This window comes from Lithobates pipiens, unplaced genomic scaffold (assembly GCF_037356315.1).
Source record: "Lithobates pipiens isolate NorthernLeopardFrog02 unplaced genomic scaffold, aLitPip1_a1.2 Scaffold_18, whole genome shotgun sequence".
NCBI classification, from domain to species: Eukaryota; Metazoa; Chordata; class Amphibia; order Anura; family Ranidae; genus Lithobates; species Lithobates pipiens.
Genome location: NW_027507758.1, coordinates 579,147,881 through 579,168,197, shown reverse-complemented (window position 1 = coordinate 579,168,197; position 20,317 = coordinate 579,147,881). Strand labels below are relative to the sequence as shown.

General features: G+C 45.7%; 8 non-coding genes across 8 annotated transcripts; all 8 read left to right on the top strand.

Annotated features, from left to right (window-relative positions):
* The first annotated feature begins 1,221 nt into the window (after positions 1-1,221).
* Positions 1,222-1,303, top strand: TRNAS-AGA (transfer RNA serine (anticodon AGA)). Its single transcript has one exon. It is a non-coding gene; the product is annotated as a tRNA-Ser (tRNA).
* A 135-nt stretch (positions 1,304-1,438) lies between these two features.
* TRNAS-CGA (transfer RNA serine (anticodon CGA)) lies at positions 1,439-1,520 on the top strand. The gene has a single exon. It is a non-coding gene; the product is annotated as a tRNA-Ser (tRNA).
* Positions 1,521-3,451: 1,931 nt separating this feature from the next.
* On the top strand, positions 3,452-3,533 carry TRNAS-CGA (transfer RNA serine (anticodon CGA)). The gene has a single exon. It is a non-coding gene; the product is annotated as a tRNA-Ser (tRNA).
* Positions 3,534-5,464: 1,931 nt separating this feature from the next.
* Positions 5,465-5,546, top strand: TRNAS-CGA (transfer RNA serine (anticodon CGA)). Its single transcript has one exon. It is a non-coding gene; the product is annotated as a tRNA-Ser (tRNA).
* Positions 5,547-7,286: 1,740 nt separating this feature from the next.
* TRNAP-AGG (transfer RNA proline (anticodon AGG)) lies at positions 7,287-7,369 on the top strand. Its single transcript has one exon. It is a non-coding gene; the product is annotated as a tRNA-Pro (tRNA).
* A 1,929-nt stretch (positions 7,370-9,298) lies between these two features.
* On the top strand, positions 9,299-9,380 carry TRNAS-AGA (transfer RNA serine (anticodon AGA)). Its single transcript has one exon. It is a non-coding gene; the product is annotated as a tRNA-Ser (tRNA).
* A 135-nt stretch (positions 9,381-9,515) lies between these two features.
* TRNAS-CGA (transfer RNA serine (anticodon CGA)) lies at positions 9,516-9,597 on the top strand. The gene has a single exon. It is a non-coding gene; the product is annotated as a tRNA-Ser (tRNA).
* A 1,951-nt stretch (positions 9,598-11,548) lies between these two features.
* TRNAT-CGU (transfer RNA threonine (anticodon CGU)) lies at positions 11,549-11,631 on the top strand. The gene has a single exon. It is a non-coding gene; the product is annotated as a tRNA-Thr (tRNA).
* Positions 11,632-20,317: the final 8,686 nt, after the last annotated feature.

The following is a 20,317-nucleotide window of genomic DNA, read 5'->3' as shown; positions in this document are numbered from 1 at the left end:
AAGCTGCCTGTGTGAAAGGGTCCTTAAAGAGACAATTCTTAATTATGTCCCTGCTGCCCCCTGTGGTGGGGCAATATATTCAAGAATCAGCAGAAGAAAGCACAGATCAACAGAGTGAATAAAGCAAAAGCAGGGAGATACTTGCATTGCAAGTCTTCGAATCATCGTCTTCTAAAGAATAGGAGCTTTATACCCTGCTTCCCTACTGGAATTATGCCTTCACTGTTGGTCAGGAGATCACTCCACCCCAACAGTGCAGGCATAAATCGGTGTGCTCAGGAAGGCACCCAGCAGAGGGACATGGTCCATACAAAGGGTGCCAGAACTTTGTCGAAAGACGGGCTGTGGGTCCAGGACAGTAGAGCGTTCGGGGCATTAGGGTGGTAGGTCTGAACTGAAAAAGCAAAGCCTTGCACTTCAAAGTTAGCCTCTTCCATGTGGTCAAGGTAGGCCATATAGACATGATTGTAGTTGTGGCCGAGTGGGTAAGGCAATCGATTTGAACTCTATTGTGGGGGTCTCTCTGCTCCAGCTTCATAATCCTGCCAACTACAGTCTGTTCTTGGATTGTCTAAATGGGGGTCTCCCTGCACAGGTTAAAATCTTGCCAACTATACGGTCTGTTCTTGGATTGTCCCATGAAGATATGACTCTCAGCAGTTATGGTTCCTGTACTGCAAGTGGCTTGTGTTATTGTCATGGACAACATATGCACTCTTGCTTCAGGTTAGGAATGCCCACAGTACAGAAGTGTCTTCTTTTCTCTAAAGAAGTGGCTTGGATTAGTTGCAAAGCATTTTTCAACCTAAAATGTACACAGAGCACACAGGTGTGGGAAGGTTGGAGCACATAGAGCAAGGATGAAGGAATATTAGCCATCTCCAGGTAGTAGAACTCCCAGTGGGATGGTTTTTCAGAATATAAGCATTTCCTCAGGTTTCCAGACCAGAGTCTTTTCATGCCACAAGCCAAAAGTTTAGAACGTATGGTACTATGTTTTTCACAAATACTGAAAAGTTCTATTTTTATAAGCTGAATGTATAATGCCTTTCTGTGGGCATTTGTCCGTCTGTTCTTTAGTCATTCAAACACTATGGAAGACTTGCCCTCCACCACAAGACGTGTGCTTAGATCTTCACCTTATACTTAGTGTGACTTCAATGGAAGTTTTTCCTAGAGCTTCTTCAGCTTACCAACAACCTCTCTTAGGTACCACAGTAGGTAGTCGTGGCCGAGTGGTTAAGGCGATGGACTAGAAATCCATTGGGGTTTCCCCGCGCAGGTTCAAATCCTGCCGACTACGTTCTGCTTTGATCATTTTCAATCATGTGTTGTTTTTTTGAATTCTCCTGAGTCAATTGGCACAAAGCTCACTGCTACCTCAAGTCACAAATCTACTTAACCTTTTCCATGTCTCAAAGGGAAGCCTAACCCATGTGTAGTTGTGGCCGTGTGGTTAAGGCGATGGACTCGAAATCCATTAGGGTCTCCCTGCGCAGGTTCCAATCCTGCCAACTACGGCATGTTCTTGGACAGTTCTGCAAAGGTCTGACTTTATGAATTCAACAGGCGCATTCCTTACGCTTCAAATCTTCATTTGCAGCTTTCTCTCCAGCAAAGAAAACAAAGGCCAGCAGTGGCATAACCAAATCTCATTACACTAGTACTAAAGGCCAGCAGTGTATTGGATTTTCTGACACTGTACATATACAGCTATGAAACTGGAGAACCTAAGCAGAAGAAGGGCAGCACAATCTTTAAGGCAATAGCTAACATTTCCAGGCTACTTCTTAGGCGCAAATTTAAGATGTTCCCTTCAAAATAGAGCTTTGAATTTAGATCTACTTTATCGGTCTACATCAAACACGTTCTTGTTTATGTCTCTCTAGCTGGTATTTTCCATGGGTTGTTGGTGGTATCGTGGTGAAAATAGTTGCCTTCCAAACAATAAAAAAGCATTGCTAAAATTGAGCAGACACAGACCTGTCATCCGGCCCGCTTTTCTCCAATCAGCTTACAGACCCCTGGTGATGGTAATTGAAGCTGCCTGTGTGAAAGGGTCCTTAAAGAGACAATTCTTAATTATGTCCCTGCTGCCCCCTGTGGTGGGGCAATATATTCAAGAATCAGCAGAAGAAAGCACAGATCAACAGAGTGAATAAAGCAAAAGCAGGGAGATACTTGCATTGCAAGTCTTCGAATCATCGTCTTCTAAAGAATAGGAGCTTTATACCCTGCTTCCCTACTGGAATTATGCCTTCACTGTTGGTCAGGAGATCACTCCACCCCAACAGTGCAGGCATAAATCGGTGTGCTCAGGAAGGCACCCAGCAGAGGGACATGGTCCATACAAAGGGTGCCAGAACTTTGTCGAAAGACGGGCTGTGGGTCCAGGACAGTAGAGCGTTCGGGGCATTAGGGTGGTAGGTCTGAACTGAAAAAGCAAAGCCTTGCACTTCAAAGTTAGCCTCTTCCATGTGGTCAAGGTAGGCCATATAGACATGATTGTAGTTGTGGCCGAGTGGGTAAGGCAATCGATTTGAACTCTATTGTGGGGGTCTCTCTGCTCCAGCTTCATAATCCTGCCAACTACAGTCTGTTCTTGGATTGTCTAAATGGGGGTCTCCCTGCACAGGTTAAAATCTTGCCAACTATACGGTCTGTTCTTGGATTGTCCCATGAAGATATGACTCTCAGCAGTTATGGTTCCTGTACTGCAAGTGGCTTGTGTTATTGTCATGGACAACATATGCACTCTTGCTTCAGGTTAGGAATGCCCACAGTACAGAAGTGTCTTCTTTTCTCTAAAGAAGTGGCTTGGATTAGTTGCAAAGCATTTTTCAACCTAAAATGTACACAGAGCACACAGGTGTGGGAAGGTTGGAGCACATAGAGCAAGGATGAAGGAATATTAGCCATCTCCAGGTAGTAGAACTTCCAGTGGGATGGTTTTTCATCATATAAGCATTTCCTCAGGTTTCCAGACCAGAGTCTTTTCATGCCACAAGCCAAAAGTTTAGAACGTATGGTACTATGTTTTTCACAAATACTGAAAAGTTCTATTTTTATAAGCTGAATGTATAATGCCTTTCTGTGGGCATTTGTCCGTCTGTTCTTTAGTCATTCAAACACTATGGAAGACTTGCCCTCCACCACAAGACGTGTGCTTAGATCTTCACCTTATACTTAGTGTGACTTCAATGGAAGTTTTTCCTAGAGCTTCTTCAGCTTACAAACAACCTCTCTTAGGTACCACAGTAGGTAGTTGTGGCCGAGTGGTTAAGGCGATGGACTAGAAATCCATTGGGGTTTCCCCGCGCAGGTTCAAATCCTGCCGACTACGTTCTGCTTTGATCATTTTCAATCATGTGTTGTTTTTTTGAATTCTCCTGAGTCAATTGGCACAAAGCTCACTGCTACCTCATGTCTCAAAGGTAAGCCTAACCCATGTGTAGTTGTGGCCGAGTGGTTAAGGCGATGGACTCGAAATCCATTAGGGTCTCCCTGCGCAGGTTCAAATCCTGCCAACTACGGCATGTTCTTGGACAGTTCTGCAAAGGTCTGACTTTATGAATTCAACAGGCGCATTCCTTACGCTTCAAATCTTCATTTGCAGCTTTCTCTCCAGCAAAGAAAACAAAGGCCAGCAGTGGCATAACCAAATCTCATTACACTAGTACTAAAGGCCAGCAGTGTATTGGATTTTCTGACACTGTACATATACAGCTATGAAACTGGAGAACCTAAGCAGAAGAAGGGCAGCACAATCTTTAAGGCAATAGCTAACATTTCCAGGCTACTTCTTAGGCGCAAATTTAAGATGTTCCCTACAAAATAGAGCTTTGAATTTAGATCTACTTTATCGGTCTACATCAAACACGTTCTTGTTTATGTCTCTCTAGCTGGTATTTTCCATGGGTTGTTGGTGGTATTGTGGTGAAAATAGTTGCCTTCCAAACAATAGAAAAGCATTGCTTAAATTGAGCAGACACAGACCTGTCATCCGGCCCGCTTTTCTCCAATCAGCTTACAGACCCCTGGTGATGGTAATTGAAGCTGCCTGTGTGAAAGGGTCCTTAAAGAGACAATTCTTAATTATGTCCCTGCTGCCCCCTGTGGTGGGGCAATATATTCAAGAATCAGCAGAAGAAAGCACAGATCAACAGAGTGAATAAAGCAAAAGCAGGGAGATACTTGCATTGCAAGTCTTCGAATCATCGTCTTCTAAAGAATAGGAGCTTTATACCCTGCTTCCCTACTGGAATTATGCCTTCACTGTTGGTCAGGAGATCACTCCACCCCAACAGTGCAGGCATAAATCGGTGTGCTCAGGAAGGCACCCAGCAGAGGGACATGGTCCATACAAAGGGTGCCAGAACTTTGTCGAAAGACGGGCTGTGGGTCCAGGACAGTAGAGCGTTCGGGGCATTAGGGTGGTAGGTCTGAACTGAAAAAGCAAAGCCTTGCACTTCAAAGTTAGCCTCTTCCATGTGGTCAAGGTAGGCCATATAGACATGATTGTAGTTGTGGCCGAGTGGGTAAGGCAATGGATTTGAACTCTATTGTGGGGGTCTCTCTGCTCCAGCTTCATAATCCTGCCAACTACAGTCTGTTCTTGGATTGTCTAAATGGGGGTCTCCCTGCACAGGTTAAAATCTTGCCAACTATACGGTCTGTTCTTGGATTGTCCCATGAAGATATGACTCTCAGCAGTTATGGTTCCTGTACTGCAAGTGGCTTGTGTTATTGTCATGGACAACATATGCACTCTTGCTTCAGGTTAGGAATGCCCACAGTACAGAAGTGTCTTCTTTTCTCTAAAGAAGTGGCTTGGATTAGTTGCAAAGCATTTTTCAACCTAAAATGTACACAGAGCACACAGGTGTGGGAAGGTTGGAGCACATAGAGCAAGGATGAAGGAATATTAGCCATCTCCAGGTAGTAGAACTTCCAGTGGGATGGTTTTTCATCATATAAGCATTTCCTCAGGTTTCCAGACCAGAGTCTTTTCATGCCACAAGCCAAAAGTTTAGAACGTATGGTACTATGTTTTTCACAAATACTGAAAAGTTCTATTTTTATAAGCTGAATGTATAATGCCTTTCTGTGGGCATTTGTCCGTCTGTTCTTTAGTCATTCAAACACTATGGAAGACTTGCCCTCCACCACAAGACGTGTGCTTAGATCTTCACCTTATACTTAGTGTGACTTCAATGGAAGTTTTTCCTAGAGCTTCTTCAGCTTACAAACAACCTCTCTTAGGTACCACAGTAGGTAGTCGTGGCCGAGTGGTTAAGGTGATGGACTAGAAATCCATTGGGGTTTCCCCGCGCAGGTTCAAATCCTGCCGACTACGTTCTGCTTTGATCATTTTCAATCATGTGTTGTTTTTTTAAATTCTCCTGAGTCAATTGGCACAAAGCTCACTGCTACCTCATGTCTCAAAGGTAAGCCTAACCCATGTGTAGTTGTGGCCGAGTGGTTAAGGCGATGGACTCGAAATCCATTAGGGTCTCCCTGCGCAGGTTCAAATCCTGCCAACTACGGCATGTTCTTGGACAGTTCTGCAAAGGTCTGACTTTATGAATTCAACAGGCGCATTCCTTACGCTTCAAATCTTCATTTGCAGCTTTCTCTCCAGCAAAGAAAACAAAGGCCAGCAGTGGCATAACCAAATCTCATTACACTAGTACTAAAGGCCAGCAGTGTATTGGATTTTCTGACACTGTACATATACAGCTATGAAACTGGAGAACCTAAGCAGAAGAAGGGCAGCACAATCTTTAAGGCAATAGCTAACATTTCCAGGCTACTTCTTAGGCGCAAATTTAAGATGTTCCCTTCAAAATAGAGCTTTGAATTTAGATCTACTTTATCGGTCTACATCAAACACGTTCTTGTTTATGTCTCTCTAGCTGGTATTTTCCATGGGTTGTTGGTGGTATTGTGGTGAAAATAGTTGCCTTCCAAACAATAGAAAAGCATTGCTAAAATTGAGCAGACACAGACCTGTCATCCGGCCCGCTTTTCTCCAATCAGCTTACAGACCCCTGGTGATGGTAATTGAAGCTGCCTGTGTGAAAGGGTCCTTAAAGAGACAATTCTTAATTATGTCCCTGCTGCCCCCTGTGGTGGGGCAATATATTCAAGAATCAGCAGAAGAAAGCACAGATCAACAGAGTGAATAAAGCAAAAGCAGGGAGATACTTGCATTGCAAGTCTTCGAATCATCGTCTTCTAAAGAATAGGAGCTTTATACCCTGCTTCCCTACTGGAATTATGCCTTCACTGTTGGTCAGGAGATCACTCCACCCCAACAGTGCAGGCATAAATCGGTGTGCTCAGGAAGGCACCCAGCAGAGGGACATGGTCCATACAAAGGGTGCCAGAACTTTGTCGAAAGACGGGCTGTGGGTCCAGGACAGTAGAGCGTTCGGGGCATTAGGGTGGTAGGTCTGAACTGAAAAAGCAAAGCCTTGCACTTCAAAGTTAGCCTCTTCCATGTGGTCAAGGTAGGCCATATAGACATGATTGTAGTTGTGGCCGAGTGGGTAAGGCAATGGATTTGAACTCTATTGTGGGGTCTCTCTGCTCCAGCTTCATAATCCTGCCAACTACAGTCTGTTCTTGGATTGTCTAAATGGGGGTCTCCCTGCACAGGTTAAAATCTTGCCAACTATACGGTCTGTTCTTGGATTGTCCCATGAAGATATGACTCTCAGCAGTTATGGTTCCTGTACTGCAAGTGGCTTGTGTTATTGTCATGGACAACATATGCACTCTTGCTTCAGGTTAGGAATGCCCACAGTACAGAAGTGTCTTCTTTTCTCTAAAGAAGTGGCTTGGATTAGTTGCAAAGCATTTTTCAACCTAAAATGTACACAGAGCACACAGGTGTGGGAAGGTTGGAGCACATAGAGCAAGGATGAAGGAATATTAGCCATCTCCAGGTAGTAGAACTTCCAGTGGGATGGTTTTTCATCATATAAGCATTTCCTCAGGTTTCCAGACCAGAGTCTTTTCATGCCACAAGCCAAAAGTTTAGAACGTATGGTACTATGTTTTTCACAAATACTGAAAAGTTCTATTTTTATAAGCTGAATGTATAATGCCTTTCTGTGGGCATTTGTCCGTCTGTTCTTTAGTCATTCAAACACTATGGAAGACTTGCCCTCCACCACAAGACGTGTGCTTAGATCTTCACCTTATACTTAGTGTGACTTCAATGGAAGTTTTTCCTAGAGCTTCTTCAGCTTACAAACAACCTCTCTTAGGTACCACAGTAGGTAGTCGTGGCTGAGTGGTTAAGGCGATGGACTAGGAAATCCATTGGGGTTTCCCCGCGCAGGTTCAAATCCTGCCGACTACGTTCTGCTTTGATCATTTTCAATCATGTGTTGTTTTTTTGAATTCTCCTGAGTCAATTGGCACAAAGCTCACTGCTACCTCATGTCTCAAAGGTAAGCCTAACCCATGTGTAGTTGTGGCCGAGTGGTTAAGGCGATGGACTTGAAATCCATTAGGGTCTCCCTGCGCAGGTTCAAATCCTGCCAACTACGGCATGTTCTTGGACAGTTCTGCAAAGGTCTGACTTCATGAATTCAACAGGCGCATTCCTTACGCTTCAAATCTTCATTTGCAGCTTTCTCTCCAGCAAAGAAAACAAAGGCCAGCAGTGGCATAACCAAATCTCATTACACTGGTACTAAAGGCCAGCAGTGTATTGGATTTTCTGACACTGTACATATACAGCTATGAAACTGGAGAACCTAAGCAGAAGAAGGGCAGCACAATCTTTAAGGCAATAGCTAACATTTCCAGGCTACTTCTTAGGCGCAAATTTAAGATGTTCCCTACAAAATAGAGCTTTGAATTTAGATCTACTTTATCGTTCTACATCAAACACGTTCTTGTTTATGTCTCTCTAGCTGGTATTTTCCATGGGTTGTTGGTGGTATCGTGGTGAAAATAGTTGCCTTCCAAACAATAGAAAAGCATTGCTAAAATTGAGCAGACACAGACCTGTCATCCGGCCCGCTTTTCTCCAATCAGCTTACAGACCCCTGGTGATGGTAATTGAAGCTGCCTGTGTGAAAGGGTCCTTAAAGAGACAATTCTTAATTATGTCCCTGCTGCCCCCTGTGGTGGGGCAATATATTCAAGAATCAGCAGAAGAAAGCACAGATCAACAGAGTGAATAAAGCAAAAGCAGGGAGATACTTGCATTACAAGTCTTCGAATCATCGTCTTCTAAAGAATAGGAGCTTTATACCCTGCTTCCCTACTGGAATTATGCCTTCACTGTTGGTCAGGAGATCACTCCACCCCAACAGTGCAGGCATAAATCGGTGTGCTCAGGAAGGCACCCAGCAGAGGGACATGGTCCATACAAAGGGTGCCAGAACTTTGTCGAAAGACGGGCTGTGGGTCCAGGACAGTAGAGCGTTCGGGGCATTAGGGTGGTAGGTCTGAACTGAAAAAGCAAAGCCTTGCACTTCAAAGTTAGCCTCTTCCATGTGGTCAAGGTAGGCCATATAGACATGATTGTAGTTGTGGCCGAGTGGGTAAGGCAATGGATTTGAACTCTATTGTGGGGTCTCTCTGCTCCAGCTTCATAATCCTGCCAACTACAGTCTGTTCTTGGATTGTCTAAATGGGGGTCTCCCTGCACAGGTTAAAATCTTGCCAACTATACGGTCTGTTCTTGGATTGTCCCATGAAGATATGACTCTCAGCAGTTATGGTTCCTGTACTGCAAGTGGCTTGTGTTATTGTCATGGACAACATATGCACTCTTGCTTCAGGTTAGGAATGCCCACAGTACAGAAGTGTCTTCTTTTCTCTAAAGAAGTGGCTTGGATTAGTTGCAAAGCATTTTTCAACCTAAAATGTACACAGAGCACACAGGTGTGGGAAGGTTGGAGCACATAGAGCAAGGATGAAGGAATATTAGCCATCTCCAGGTAGTAGAACTTCCAGTGGGATGGTTTTTCATCATATAAGCATTTCCTCAGGTTTCCAGACCAGAGTCTTTTCATGCCACAAGCCAAAGTTTAGAACGTATGGTACTATGTTTTTCACAAATACTGAAAAGTTCTATTTTTATAAGCTGAATGTATAATGCCTTTCTGTGGGCATTTGTCCGTCTGTTCTTTAGTCATTCAAACACTATGGAAGACTTGCCCTCCACCACAAGACGTGTGCTTAGATCTTCACCTTATACTTAGTGTGACTTCAATGGAAGTTTTTCCTAGAGCTTCTTCAGCTTACAAACAACCTCTCTTAGGTACCACAGTAGGTAGTCGTGGCCGAGTGGTTAAGGCGATGGACTAGAAATCCATTGGGGTTTCCCCGCGCAGGTTCAAATCCTGCCGACTACGTTCTGCTTTGATCATTTTCAATCATGTGTTGTTTTTTTGAATTCTCCTGAGTCAATTGGCACAAAGCTCACTGCTACCTCAAGTCACAAATCTACTTAACCTTTTCCATGTCTCAAAGGTAAGCCTAACCCATGTGTAGTTGTGGCCGAGTGGTTAAGGCGATGGACTCGAAATCCATTTGGGTCTCCCTGCGCAGGTTCAAATCCTGCCAACTACGGCATGTTCTTGGACAGTTCTGCAAAGGTCTGACTTTATGAATTCAACAGGCGCATTCCTTGCGCTTCAAATCTTCATTTGCAGCTTTCTCTCCAGCAAAGAAAACAAAGGCCAGCAGTGGCATAACCAAATCTCATTACACTAGTACTAAAGGCCAGCAGTGTATTGGATTTTCTGACACTGTACATATACAGCTATGAAACTGGAGAACCTAAGCAGAAGAAGGGCAGCACAATCTTTAAGGCAATAGCTAACATTTCCAGGCTACTTCTTAGGCGCAAATTTAAGATGTTCCCTACAAAATAGAGCTTTGAATTTAGATCTACTTTATCGGTCTACATCAAACACGTTCTTGTTTATGTCTCTCTAGCTGGTATTTTCCATGGGTTGTTGGTGGTATCGTGGTGAAAATAGTTGCCTTCCAAACAATAGAAAAGCATTGCTAAAATTGAGCAGACACAGACCTGTCATCCGGCCCGCTTTTCTCCAATCAGCTTACAGACCCCTGGTGATGGTAATTGAAGCTGCCTGTGTGAAAGGGTCCTTAAAGAGACAATTCTTAATTATGTCCCTGCTGCCCCCTGTGGTGGGGCAATATATTCAAGAATCAGCAGAAGAAAGCACAGATCAACAGAGTGAATAAAGCAAAAGCAGGGAGATACTTGCATTGCAAGTCTTCGAATCATCGTCTTCTAAAGAAAAGGAGCTTTATACCCTGCTTCCCTACTGGAATTATGCCTTCACTGTTGGTCAGGAGATCACTCCACCCCAACAGTGCAGGCATAAATCGGTGTGCTCAGGAAGGCACCCAGCAGAGGGACATGGTCCATACAAAGGGTGCCAGAACTTTGTCGAAAGACGGGCTGTGGGTCCAGGACAGTAGAGCGTTCGGGGCATTAGGGTGGTAGGTCTGAACTGAAAAAGCAAAGCCTTGCACTTCAAAGTTAGCCTCTTCCATGTGGTCAAGGTAGGCCATATAGACATGATTGTAGTTGTGGCCGAGTGGGTAAGGCAATGGATTTGAACTCTATTGTGGGGTCTCTCTGCTCCAGCTTCATAATCCTGCCAACTACAGTCTGTTCTTGGATTGTCTAAATGGGGGTCTCCCTGCACAGGTTAAAATCTTGCCAACTATACGGTCTGTTCTTGGATTGTCCCATGAAGATATGACTCTCAGCAGTTATGGTTCCTGTACTGCAAGTGGCTTGTGTTATTGTCATGGACAACATATGCACTCTTGCTTCAGGTTAGGAATGCCCACAGTACAGAAGTGTCTTCTTTTCTCTAAAGAAGTGGCTTGGATTAGTTGCAAAGCATTTTTCAACCTAAAATGTACACAGAGCACACAGGTGTGGGAAGGTTGGAGCACATAGAGCAAGGATGAAGGAATATTAGCCATCTCCAGGTAGTAGAACTTCCAGTGGGATGGTTTTTCATCATATAAGCATTTCCTCAGGTTTCCAGACCAGAGTCTTTTCATGCCACAAGCCAAAAGTTTAGAACGTATGGTACTATGTTTTTCACAAATACTGAAAAGTTCTATTTTTATAAGCTGAATGTATAATGCCTTTCTATGGGCATTTGTCCGTCTGTTCTTTAGTCATTCAAACACTATGGAAGACTTGCCCTCCACCACAAGACGTGTGCTTAGATCTTCACCTTATACTTAGTGTGACTTCAATGGAAGTTTTTCCTAGAGCTTCTTCAGATTACAAACAACCTCTCTTAGGTACCACAGTAGGTAGTCGTGGCCAAGTGGTTAAGGCGATCTACTAGAAATCCATTGAGGTTTCCCCCCGCAGGTTCAAATCTTGCCTACTACGTTCTGCTATGATCATTTTCAATCATGTGTTGTTTTTTTGAATTCTCCTGAGTCAATTGGCACAAAGCTCACTGCTACCTCAAGTCACAAATCTACTTAACCTTTTCCATGTCTCAAAGGTAAGCCATGTGTAGTTGTGGCCGAGTGGTTAAGGCGATGGACTCGTAAATCCATTAGGGTCTCCCTGCGCAGGTTCAAATCCTGCCAACTACGGAATGTTCTTGGACAGTTCTGCAAAGGTCTGACTTTATGAATTCAACAGGCGCATTCCTTACGCTTCAAATCTTCATTTGCAGCTTTCTCTCCAGCAAAGAAAACAAAGGCCAGCAGTGGCATAACCAAATCTCATTACACTAGTACTAAAGGCCAGCAGTGTATTGGATTTTCTGACACTGTACATATACAGCTATGAAACTGCAGAACCTAAGCAGAAGAAGGGCAGCACAATCTTTAAGGCAATAGCTAACATTTCCAGGCTACTTCTTAGGCGCAAATTTAAGATGTTCCCTACAAAATAGAGCTTTGAATTTAGATCTACTTTATCGGTCTACATCAAACGCGTTCTTGTTTATGTCTCTCTAGCTGGTATTTTCCATGGGTTGTTGGTGGTATCGTGGTGAAAATAGTTGCCTTCCAAACAATAGAAAAGCATTGCTAAAATTGAGCAGACACAGACCTGTCATCCGGCCCGCTTTTCTCCAATCAGCTTACAGACCCCTGGTGATGGTAATTGAAGCTGCCTGTGTGAAAGGGTCCTTAAAGAGACAATTCTTAATTATGTCCCTGCTGCCCCCTGTGGTGGGGCAATATATTCAAGAATCAGCAGAAGAAAGCACAGATCAACAGAGTGAATAAAGCAAAAGCAGGGAGATACTTGTATTGCAAGTCTTCGAATCATCGTCTTCTAAAGAATAGGAGCTTTATACCCTGCTTCCCTACTGGAATTATGCCTTCACTGTTGGTCAGGAGATCACTCCACCCCAACAGTGCAGGCATAAATCGGTGTGCTCAGGAAGGCACCCAGCAGAGGGACATGGTCCATACAAAGGGTGCCAGAACTTTGTCGAAAGACGGGCTGTGGGTCCAGGACAGTAGAGCGTTCGGGGCATTAGGGTGGTAGGTCTGAACTGAAAAAGCAAAGCCTTGCACTTCAAAGTTAGCCTCTTCCATGTGGTCAAGGTAGGCCATATAGACATGATTGTAGTTGTGGCCGAGTGGGTAAGGCAATGGATTTGAACTCTATTGTGGGGTCTCTCTGCTCCAGCTTCATAATCCTGCCAACTACAGTCTGTTCTTGGATTGTCTAAATGGGGGTCTCCCTGCACAGGTTAAAATCTTGCCAACTATACGGTCTGTTCTTGGATTGTCCCATGAAGATATGACTCTCAGCAGTTATGGTTCCTGTACTGCAAGTGGCTTGTGTTATTGTCATGGACAACATATGCACTCTTGCTTCAGGTTAGGAATGCCCACAGTACAGAAGTGTCTTCTTTTCTCTAAAGAAGTGGCTTGGATTAGTTGCAAAGCATTTTTCAACCTAAAATGTACACAGAGCACACAGGTGTGGGAAGGTTGGAGCACATAGAGCAAGGATGAAGGAATATTAGCCATCTCCAGGTAGTAGAACTTCCAGTGGGATGGTTTTTCATCATATAAGCATTTCCTCAGGTTTCCAGACCAGAGTCTTTTCATGCCACAAGCCAAAAGTTTAGAACGTATGGTACTATGTTTTTCACAAATACTGAAAAGTTCTATTTTTATAAGCTGAATGTATAATGCCTTTCTGTGGGCATTTGTCAGTAGTGAAGGACGAACTTCCGACGGGACGTTTCGCTAACGCGGACCGCGAACGCGGCCGATAGTTCGCGGAACGTTCGCGGCGGGCCCCATTGACTTCAATGGGAGGCGAACTTCGCAAACCTACAGGTCATATTTGCAGCCACAAAATAATTAATAGCTGTGCCCACCACATGGCCAATGACATAACACATGTATGAGGTGAATCTGGGATCGACAACTACAAGCATTCTTTTTTATATGGGAAATTGTTGTGACAATTCAGGACTGTGGAGTGCATGAAGGCAATGGAGGAGAGGGAAGGTCAGGGACCAGGGTAGGCAAAGAAAAGGGTGCAGGAGATGATCACCAGCAGCGTGACATACAGCAATGACACCTGCACCGTGATAGAGTCATCTGACACCAGCACCGTGATAGAGAGCACTGACATCAGCAGCGTGACATACAGCAATGACACCTGCACCGTGATAGAGTGATCTGACAACAGCACCGTGATAGAGAGCACTGACATCAGCAGCGTGACATAAAGCACTCACACCAGCACCGTGATATACAGCACTGACACCAGCACTGTGATAGAGAGCACTGACATCAGCAGCGTGACATAAAGCACTCACACCAGCACCGTGATATACAGCACTGACAGCAGCACCGTGATATACAGCACTGACACCTGCACCGTAAGCAGCCCCAGGAGGAAGTCAGCATAGCACAGGGATGGTGGGAGCCCCTCATAATGAGCATAGCACAGGGATGGTGGGAGCCCCTCATAATAAGCAGCCCCAGGAGGATGTCAGCATAGCACAGGGATGGTGGGAGCCCCTCATAATAAGCAGCCCCAGGAGGATGTCAGCATAGCACAGGGATGGTGGGAGCCCCTCATAATAAGCAGCCCCAGGAGGATGTCAGCATAGCACAGGGATGGTGGGAGCCCCTCATAATAAGCAGCCCCAGGAGTAAGTCAGCACAGCACGGGGATGGTGGGAGCCCCTCATAATGAGCATAGCACAGGGATGGTGGGAGCACCTTAAAATATGCACAGCAGAGGTACAGCCCCAGGAGGAAGTCAGCACAGCACAGGGATGGTGGGAGCCCCTCATAATATGCACAGCAGAGGTACAGCCCCAGGAGGATGTCAGCACAGCACAGGGATGGTGGGAGCCCCTCATAATAAGCAGCCCCAGTAGAAATATGACACCACTCAACCTCTTCAAAGAGGAGGGTACGGGCATATAGTACGGTGTGCTTTTTTTGGACAAGGAAGTGAGCCAAATGAAGAAAGAAGGTCTCTGTGCTCGATTAAAAAAATTGTTTATAGACATATACATGGTCTACTGGTCACATGTGTTGAACTCCTCCGAGATCCATGCCTCATTCATTTTTAGAAATGTGAGGTAGTTAACACTGTCGTGAGCTAGGCGAGTACGCTTATCGGTCACGATCCCCCCTGCTGCGCTGAACGTCCTTTCAGACAGGACACTGGATGAGGGGCAAGCCAACAGTTCGATTGCAAATTGGGCAAGCTCTGGCCAGAGGTCAAGCCTGCCCACCCAGTAGTCCAGGGGTTTATCACTCCTCAGAGCGTCCACATCGGCCGTTAACCCGATGTAGTCGGACACCTGACAGTCTAGGCGTTCCCTGATGCTGGATCCGGATGACACCTGTCGATGGGTCGGCTGAAAGAATGACCTCATATCCAAAGTCACCAACACATCTTCAAACCAGCCTCTTCTTGCAGGCGCTGTTGGATTGGTACCCACAACTCCCTCTCTGGGAGTGGGAATTGCTCCTCTGCCAGCGCACGCAAAAGCAGAATGCAGCATTTCTCGAAGCAAGGCCTGGAAGTGCTGCATTCTGACAGCCCTCTGTGATGGCGGTAACATTTACGCCATTTTGTGTTTGTACTGGGGGTCTAAGTACCTTGCCACCCAGTACTGGTCCTTGACCCTTATGCTTTTTATACGGGGGTCCCTATTAAAACACTGGAGCATGAAGGCCCCCATTTGCACTAAAGTGGAAGCGGTGTGGTGGCCTGGCTCCTGCTCATCATCCAGGATAATGTCGTCCCCTTCATTCTCCTCTCCCCATCCACGCACAACAGGGATCCCAGAAAGGTTTAAAGCATGCTCTTCTTGCTCCTCCTCATCCGCCCCGGCACCATCCTCCTCTGACTCCTCTTCAGACTCCTGTTGTTGACTTGTCTCAGATAGAGTAGCCCCCCCTGGGAATTCATCCAGCATTGCGTCTTCCTCATCTTCCCGCTCCTGCTCCTCCACAGCTTGATCAATGACACGACGCAAGGCATAAAGTACCATGTCACTGATGGCGCCATGGCTGCGACTGACCAGTTTGGTGATCTCCTCAAATGGGCGCAGAAGTCTGCATGCGTTGCGCATGAGCAGCCACTGGCACGGTGAAAAAAACTCCAGCTCCCCAGAACCGGTTCTGCCGCAGAGTTCATACAGGTAGACGTTAACTGCACGTTTCTGCTGGAGCAGCCTATCAAGCATATAGAAGGTTGAGTTCCATCGCGTCGGGCAATCGCAAATAAGACGTCTGACCGGCAGATTGTGTCGCCGCTGAATGTCAGCAAGGCAAGCCATGGCCGTTTAAGATCTTCTGAAATGGGCCGAGATTTTCCTTGCCTGCCACAAGATGTCCTGGACCCCAGGGTATTTGACAAGGAATCGCTGCACGACCAAGTTTAAGACGTGTGCCATGCATGGCACGTGCGTGATTTTGCCCTGTTTCAATGCGCTAAGCAGATTGGCACCGTTGTCACACACCACTTTACCAACTGTAAAATTGAGTGGTGTTAGCCACTGATCCGCCTGTGAACGCAAAGCTGAAAGGAGTGCCGGGCCAGTGTGTCTCTTGGTTTCCAGGCACAACAGACGCAGCACGGCATGGCAACGTCTCACCTGGCATTTCGAATAGGTACTGGGGAGCTTGGGCGGCGCAGCGGAAGAGACGCTAGCAGTGGAAAAGAAGGAGTCAGCTGAGAAGGAGAGGGAGGAGGATGGAGTAGGAGGAGGAGGAGAAGAGTCAGCCCTGCATGCAATCCGTGGCGGTAAAACCAAATCTACACGGGTGCCATGGGTTACATGCTTGACGGCCGTCAGAAGGTTCACCCAGTGGGCAGTAAAAGTGATATACCTTCCCTGCCCATGTTTGCTAGACCACGTGTCTGTGGTCAGATGTATCTTGGCACCGACACTGTGTGCCAGAAATACATTCACTTGCCGCTGAACATGGCCATATAGCTCTGGGATGCCCTTCTGTGAGAAATACTTCCTTCCTGGGACCTTACATTGTGGTGTTCCAATGGCCACAATTTTTGAAAGGCCTCCGAGTCCACCAGTTTATATGGCAGTAGTTGGCGGGCTATGAGTTCTGACAAGCCAGCCATCAACCGTTGGGCAAGAGGGTTATCCGACGTCATCATTTTTTTACGCTCGAACATTAGGCCCACGGAAGCCTGCCTTTTTGCAGAAAAACGTGAGCTTGGCGTGATGGAAGGTGGAGTGGAGGACAACTGTGAGGAGAGAGGAGAAGGAGAAGTAGAAGACGAGGCTGGATGGTGAGAGCCTGCAGTGTGGCTTTGTGTGTTCCGTTGCTCCCACTCGGCTCGGTGATGGCTGCTCATGTGCCTTCTTAAGGCGGTCGTCCCTAGGTGAGTGTTGGGCTTACCGCGACTAATGCGTTGACTGCAAAGATTGCAGATGGCAACGCTATTGTCAGCAGCGGACACGTTAAAAAAAGCCCACACTGCGGAGCCATGTGCCGGTGTCCTGGGAGCGCCAGATGTGACCGTACATGGTCGATGACTCGCTCCTGATACATTTGCAGTCTGCTTTGTCCCTCCTGTGCAATGTAAGTTATTCTTGCTTCTCCTCCCTATCTGCTGGTCCATATCTCCCTCTGAACTCCCCTCCTCTTCCTCTCTTGTGGGCACCCACGTGACATCACTAGACACGTCATCATCAACGTCACCTTCCCCACCACTATAAGTAGAGATCTCGGAGTAGGCAGCAACACCGGGGACCAACCTCCTCCTTGGGCTGATCTGGGTACTGTCGTCAGACTGCTGAGTAGCGGTTGTTGCTGCCTCCTCTTCCTGATCCAATACCAAGAGTGGCTGCGCATCAGAAATGTCTTGATATGGATCGGAAAATAATTCCTGTGACTCAAGCGGAAGGTATGTGGTGGTGGTGGTGGTGGTGGTGTTGTTGGTGGTAGTGTCTTTGGGGGTGCACATAGCAGAGAGTGAAGTAGAGGGTGCAGATTGAGAGGATGAGGAGGGTGCAGAACAGTAAGGCTGAGCGAGCCACTCAACTAAGTCTGGTGCGTCCTTTAAAGTAATTGAACGCACCTTCTGCAACTTCCCACTTTGGCTATGCAACATGTTCTGGAGTTGGTCTCAGGTTAAGTTCTTTTAAGATTCAATTTTAATGGAGATAGGGGGCTTAACCTACAGACATATGTATACAGCAAAATAGAGAGCAGTTGAGCATGCAAGGGTTCCATGGTGTAATGGTTAGCACTCTGGACTTTGAATCCAGTGATCTGAGTTCGAATATCGATGGGACCTTCTTTAGAGGCTCTTTGCAGATTTCATCTTGGAATTTCAATTTGTGTCTTACAGCCACGAAGGCCAATGTAAGCAGAAGTTGTTGCTAATGTGGCTGGTTGTGAAAATAGTGAGCGTAGCCAGCTGCCCAGGTTCAGCCGATTGCCAAGGCCTACTGATGACACAGAGAGCTGTATTTAAAGAGAATATCTGCAACCCTAAGTACTTTTACAAGGAGCAGGAGGAAGAAGCTAAGTTGTCTTTGTTGCTCAGATTTAGCAGTACATGACAATTAGGGAAATTTATCTTATAGCTATTCCTCTTAACACCATCTTTATTCAAAGTTTTCTGTCCAATGACAAGTTTTCAAGTTCAGAGGACATGGATGCTTTACACCATCTGTGGAATTGAACACTGGTGTATCTATTTCTCCCAGTTTCTTGCATCTTCAAAATTCTCAACAGGCCTCATCTCTGCTCCTCCACAGTGATTGCCAGCATCCCATTTTAGCCCCAAAGGCCTTGATTTCCTGTTCTCCCATTACTCACTCCAGAAACTCCAATTATGCTTGCACCATCTCTGGACCTCCTCCATCATAAACAGTTCCTGAACTCTTGTCCTGCAAAGGATACATCTGCGGGCCAGCAGTTTTGAAAGGTGTAGGCCAGCGAGCCCAGTGTGCAAATCACAGATCATTTGTTCTCTCCTAAAGCCCACCACCAGGCAAACTTGCAGCAGATACATTAGTTTTGCCTTGGAGAGGTCTTTTTGACCTTTTCTCTCCCCCTGGTATGCAACATGTTCTGGAGTTGGTCTCAGGTTAAGTTCTTTTAAGATTCAAATGTAATGGAGTTAAAGGAATAGGGGGCTTAACCTACGGACATATGTATACAGCAAAATAGAGAGCAGCTGAGCAAGCCCAAGGATTCCATGGTGTAATGGTTAGCACTCTAGACTTTGAATCCAGTGATCTCAGTTCGAACCTCGGTGGGACCTTCTTTAGAGGCTCATTGCAGATTTCATCTTGGAATTTCAATTTGTGTCTTACGGCCACAAAGGCCAATGACAGCAGAAATTGTTGCTAATGTGGCTGGTTGTGAATAGGGATGAGCCGAACACCCCCCGGTTCGGTTCGCACCAGAACTTTCGAACGGACCCCGAATTCGTACGAACTTTAGAACCCCATTGAAGTCTATGGGACTCGAACGTTCGAAATTAAAAGTGCTAATTTTAACGCCTAATATGCAAGATACTGTCCTAAAAAGGGTTTGGGGACCTGGCTCCTGCCCCAGGGGACATGGGTCAATGCCTAAAATGTTTTTAAAAATGGCCGTTTTGGCGGGAGCACTGATTTTAATGACGATTGAAGTAAAAAAAAAAAGTGAAATATTCCTTTAAATATGGTGCCTGGGGGGTGTCTGTAGTATGCCTGTGAAGTGCCATGTGTTTCCCGTGTTTAGAACAGTCCCTGCACAAAATGACATTAAACGGAAATAACACCATTTAAAACTGCTTGCGGTTTTAATGTTATATCTGGTTCCTGCAATATGGTTGAAAATAATTGAGAAAAATGGCATGGGTAGCCCTCCCTGCCCATTACCAGCCTATTTGGGTCTTGTACGCATATTAAGGGCAACCCTGTACCCATATTAAAAAAAGGAAATGCGTGTGGCCCCCAGGCCCTATACACTCAGAACAGCAGTATACAGGCGGTGCAAACAAGACAGGGACTGTGTAGGTTTGTTGTGTTAAGTTGAATATGTTTGTAATTTTCAACTGGTACATTTTTAAAGTGTAGCTCCAGTCAAAAAAACTATTTTTAAGCTTTTTGGAAAACATAGGGAAGGGTTATCACCCCTGTATAATTTGTTTTGTCGTCCATCTTTTTTCATCTCACTTGCTGTTGTCTCCTTCCATTTGCAAGTAGGAGATGTTTGTAAGTTGGATGTTTGAAAGTAGGGGCCTGCCCTATATGCTCTGCAGAAATGGCGGAACAAGGTGTTGGTTTTGCCACAACATTGTAAGCCCTCAAAGTGACTCTTGGTGGGCGCTGGAGAGCCCTGCTGTGAACGATTATATCAAGAATTGTAATTACATGCCATTGTAGAACAGTGGTAGAAAAATTGACCTTTGGTGGTTGTGATGCCGGTGCCACAACACTATAAGTCCTCACAGTTACTCTGGGTGGGCACAGGAACGGGCCCTCCTGTGAAATATTATATCAAGAATTGTAATTACTAGTCCCTGTTAAACAGGGGCAGAAAAATTGGGCCTTAGGCACTGGTGCTGGTGCCACCACACTGCAACCTCTCCCATATACTCTTGTTTTATTGCAGGAATTAGCCCTGCTGCAAAGCATTGCATCAAAAATTGTAATTAAACGCCCCTGTTAAACAGGGGCAGAAAAATTGGGCCTAAGCACTGGTGCTGGTGCCACCACACTGCAACCTCTTCCATATACTCTAGTTTTATTGCAGGAATTAGCCCTGCTGCAAAGCATTGCATCACAAATTGTAATTAAACGCCCCTGTT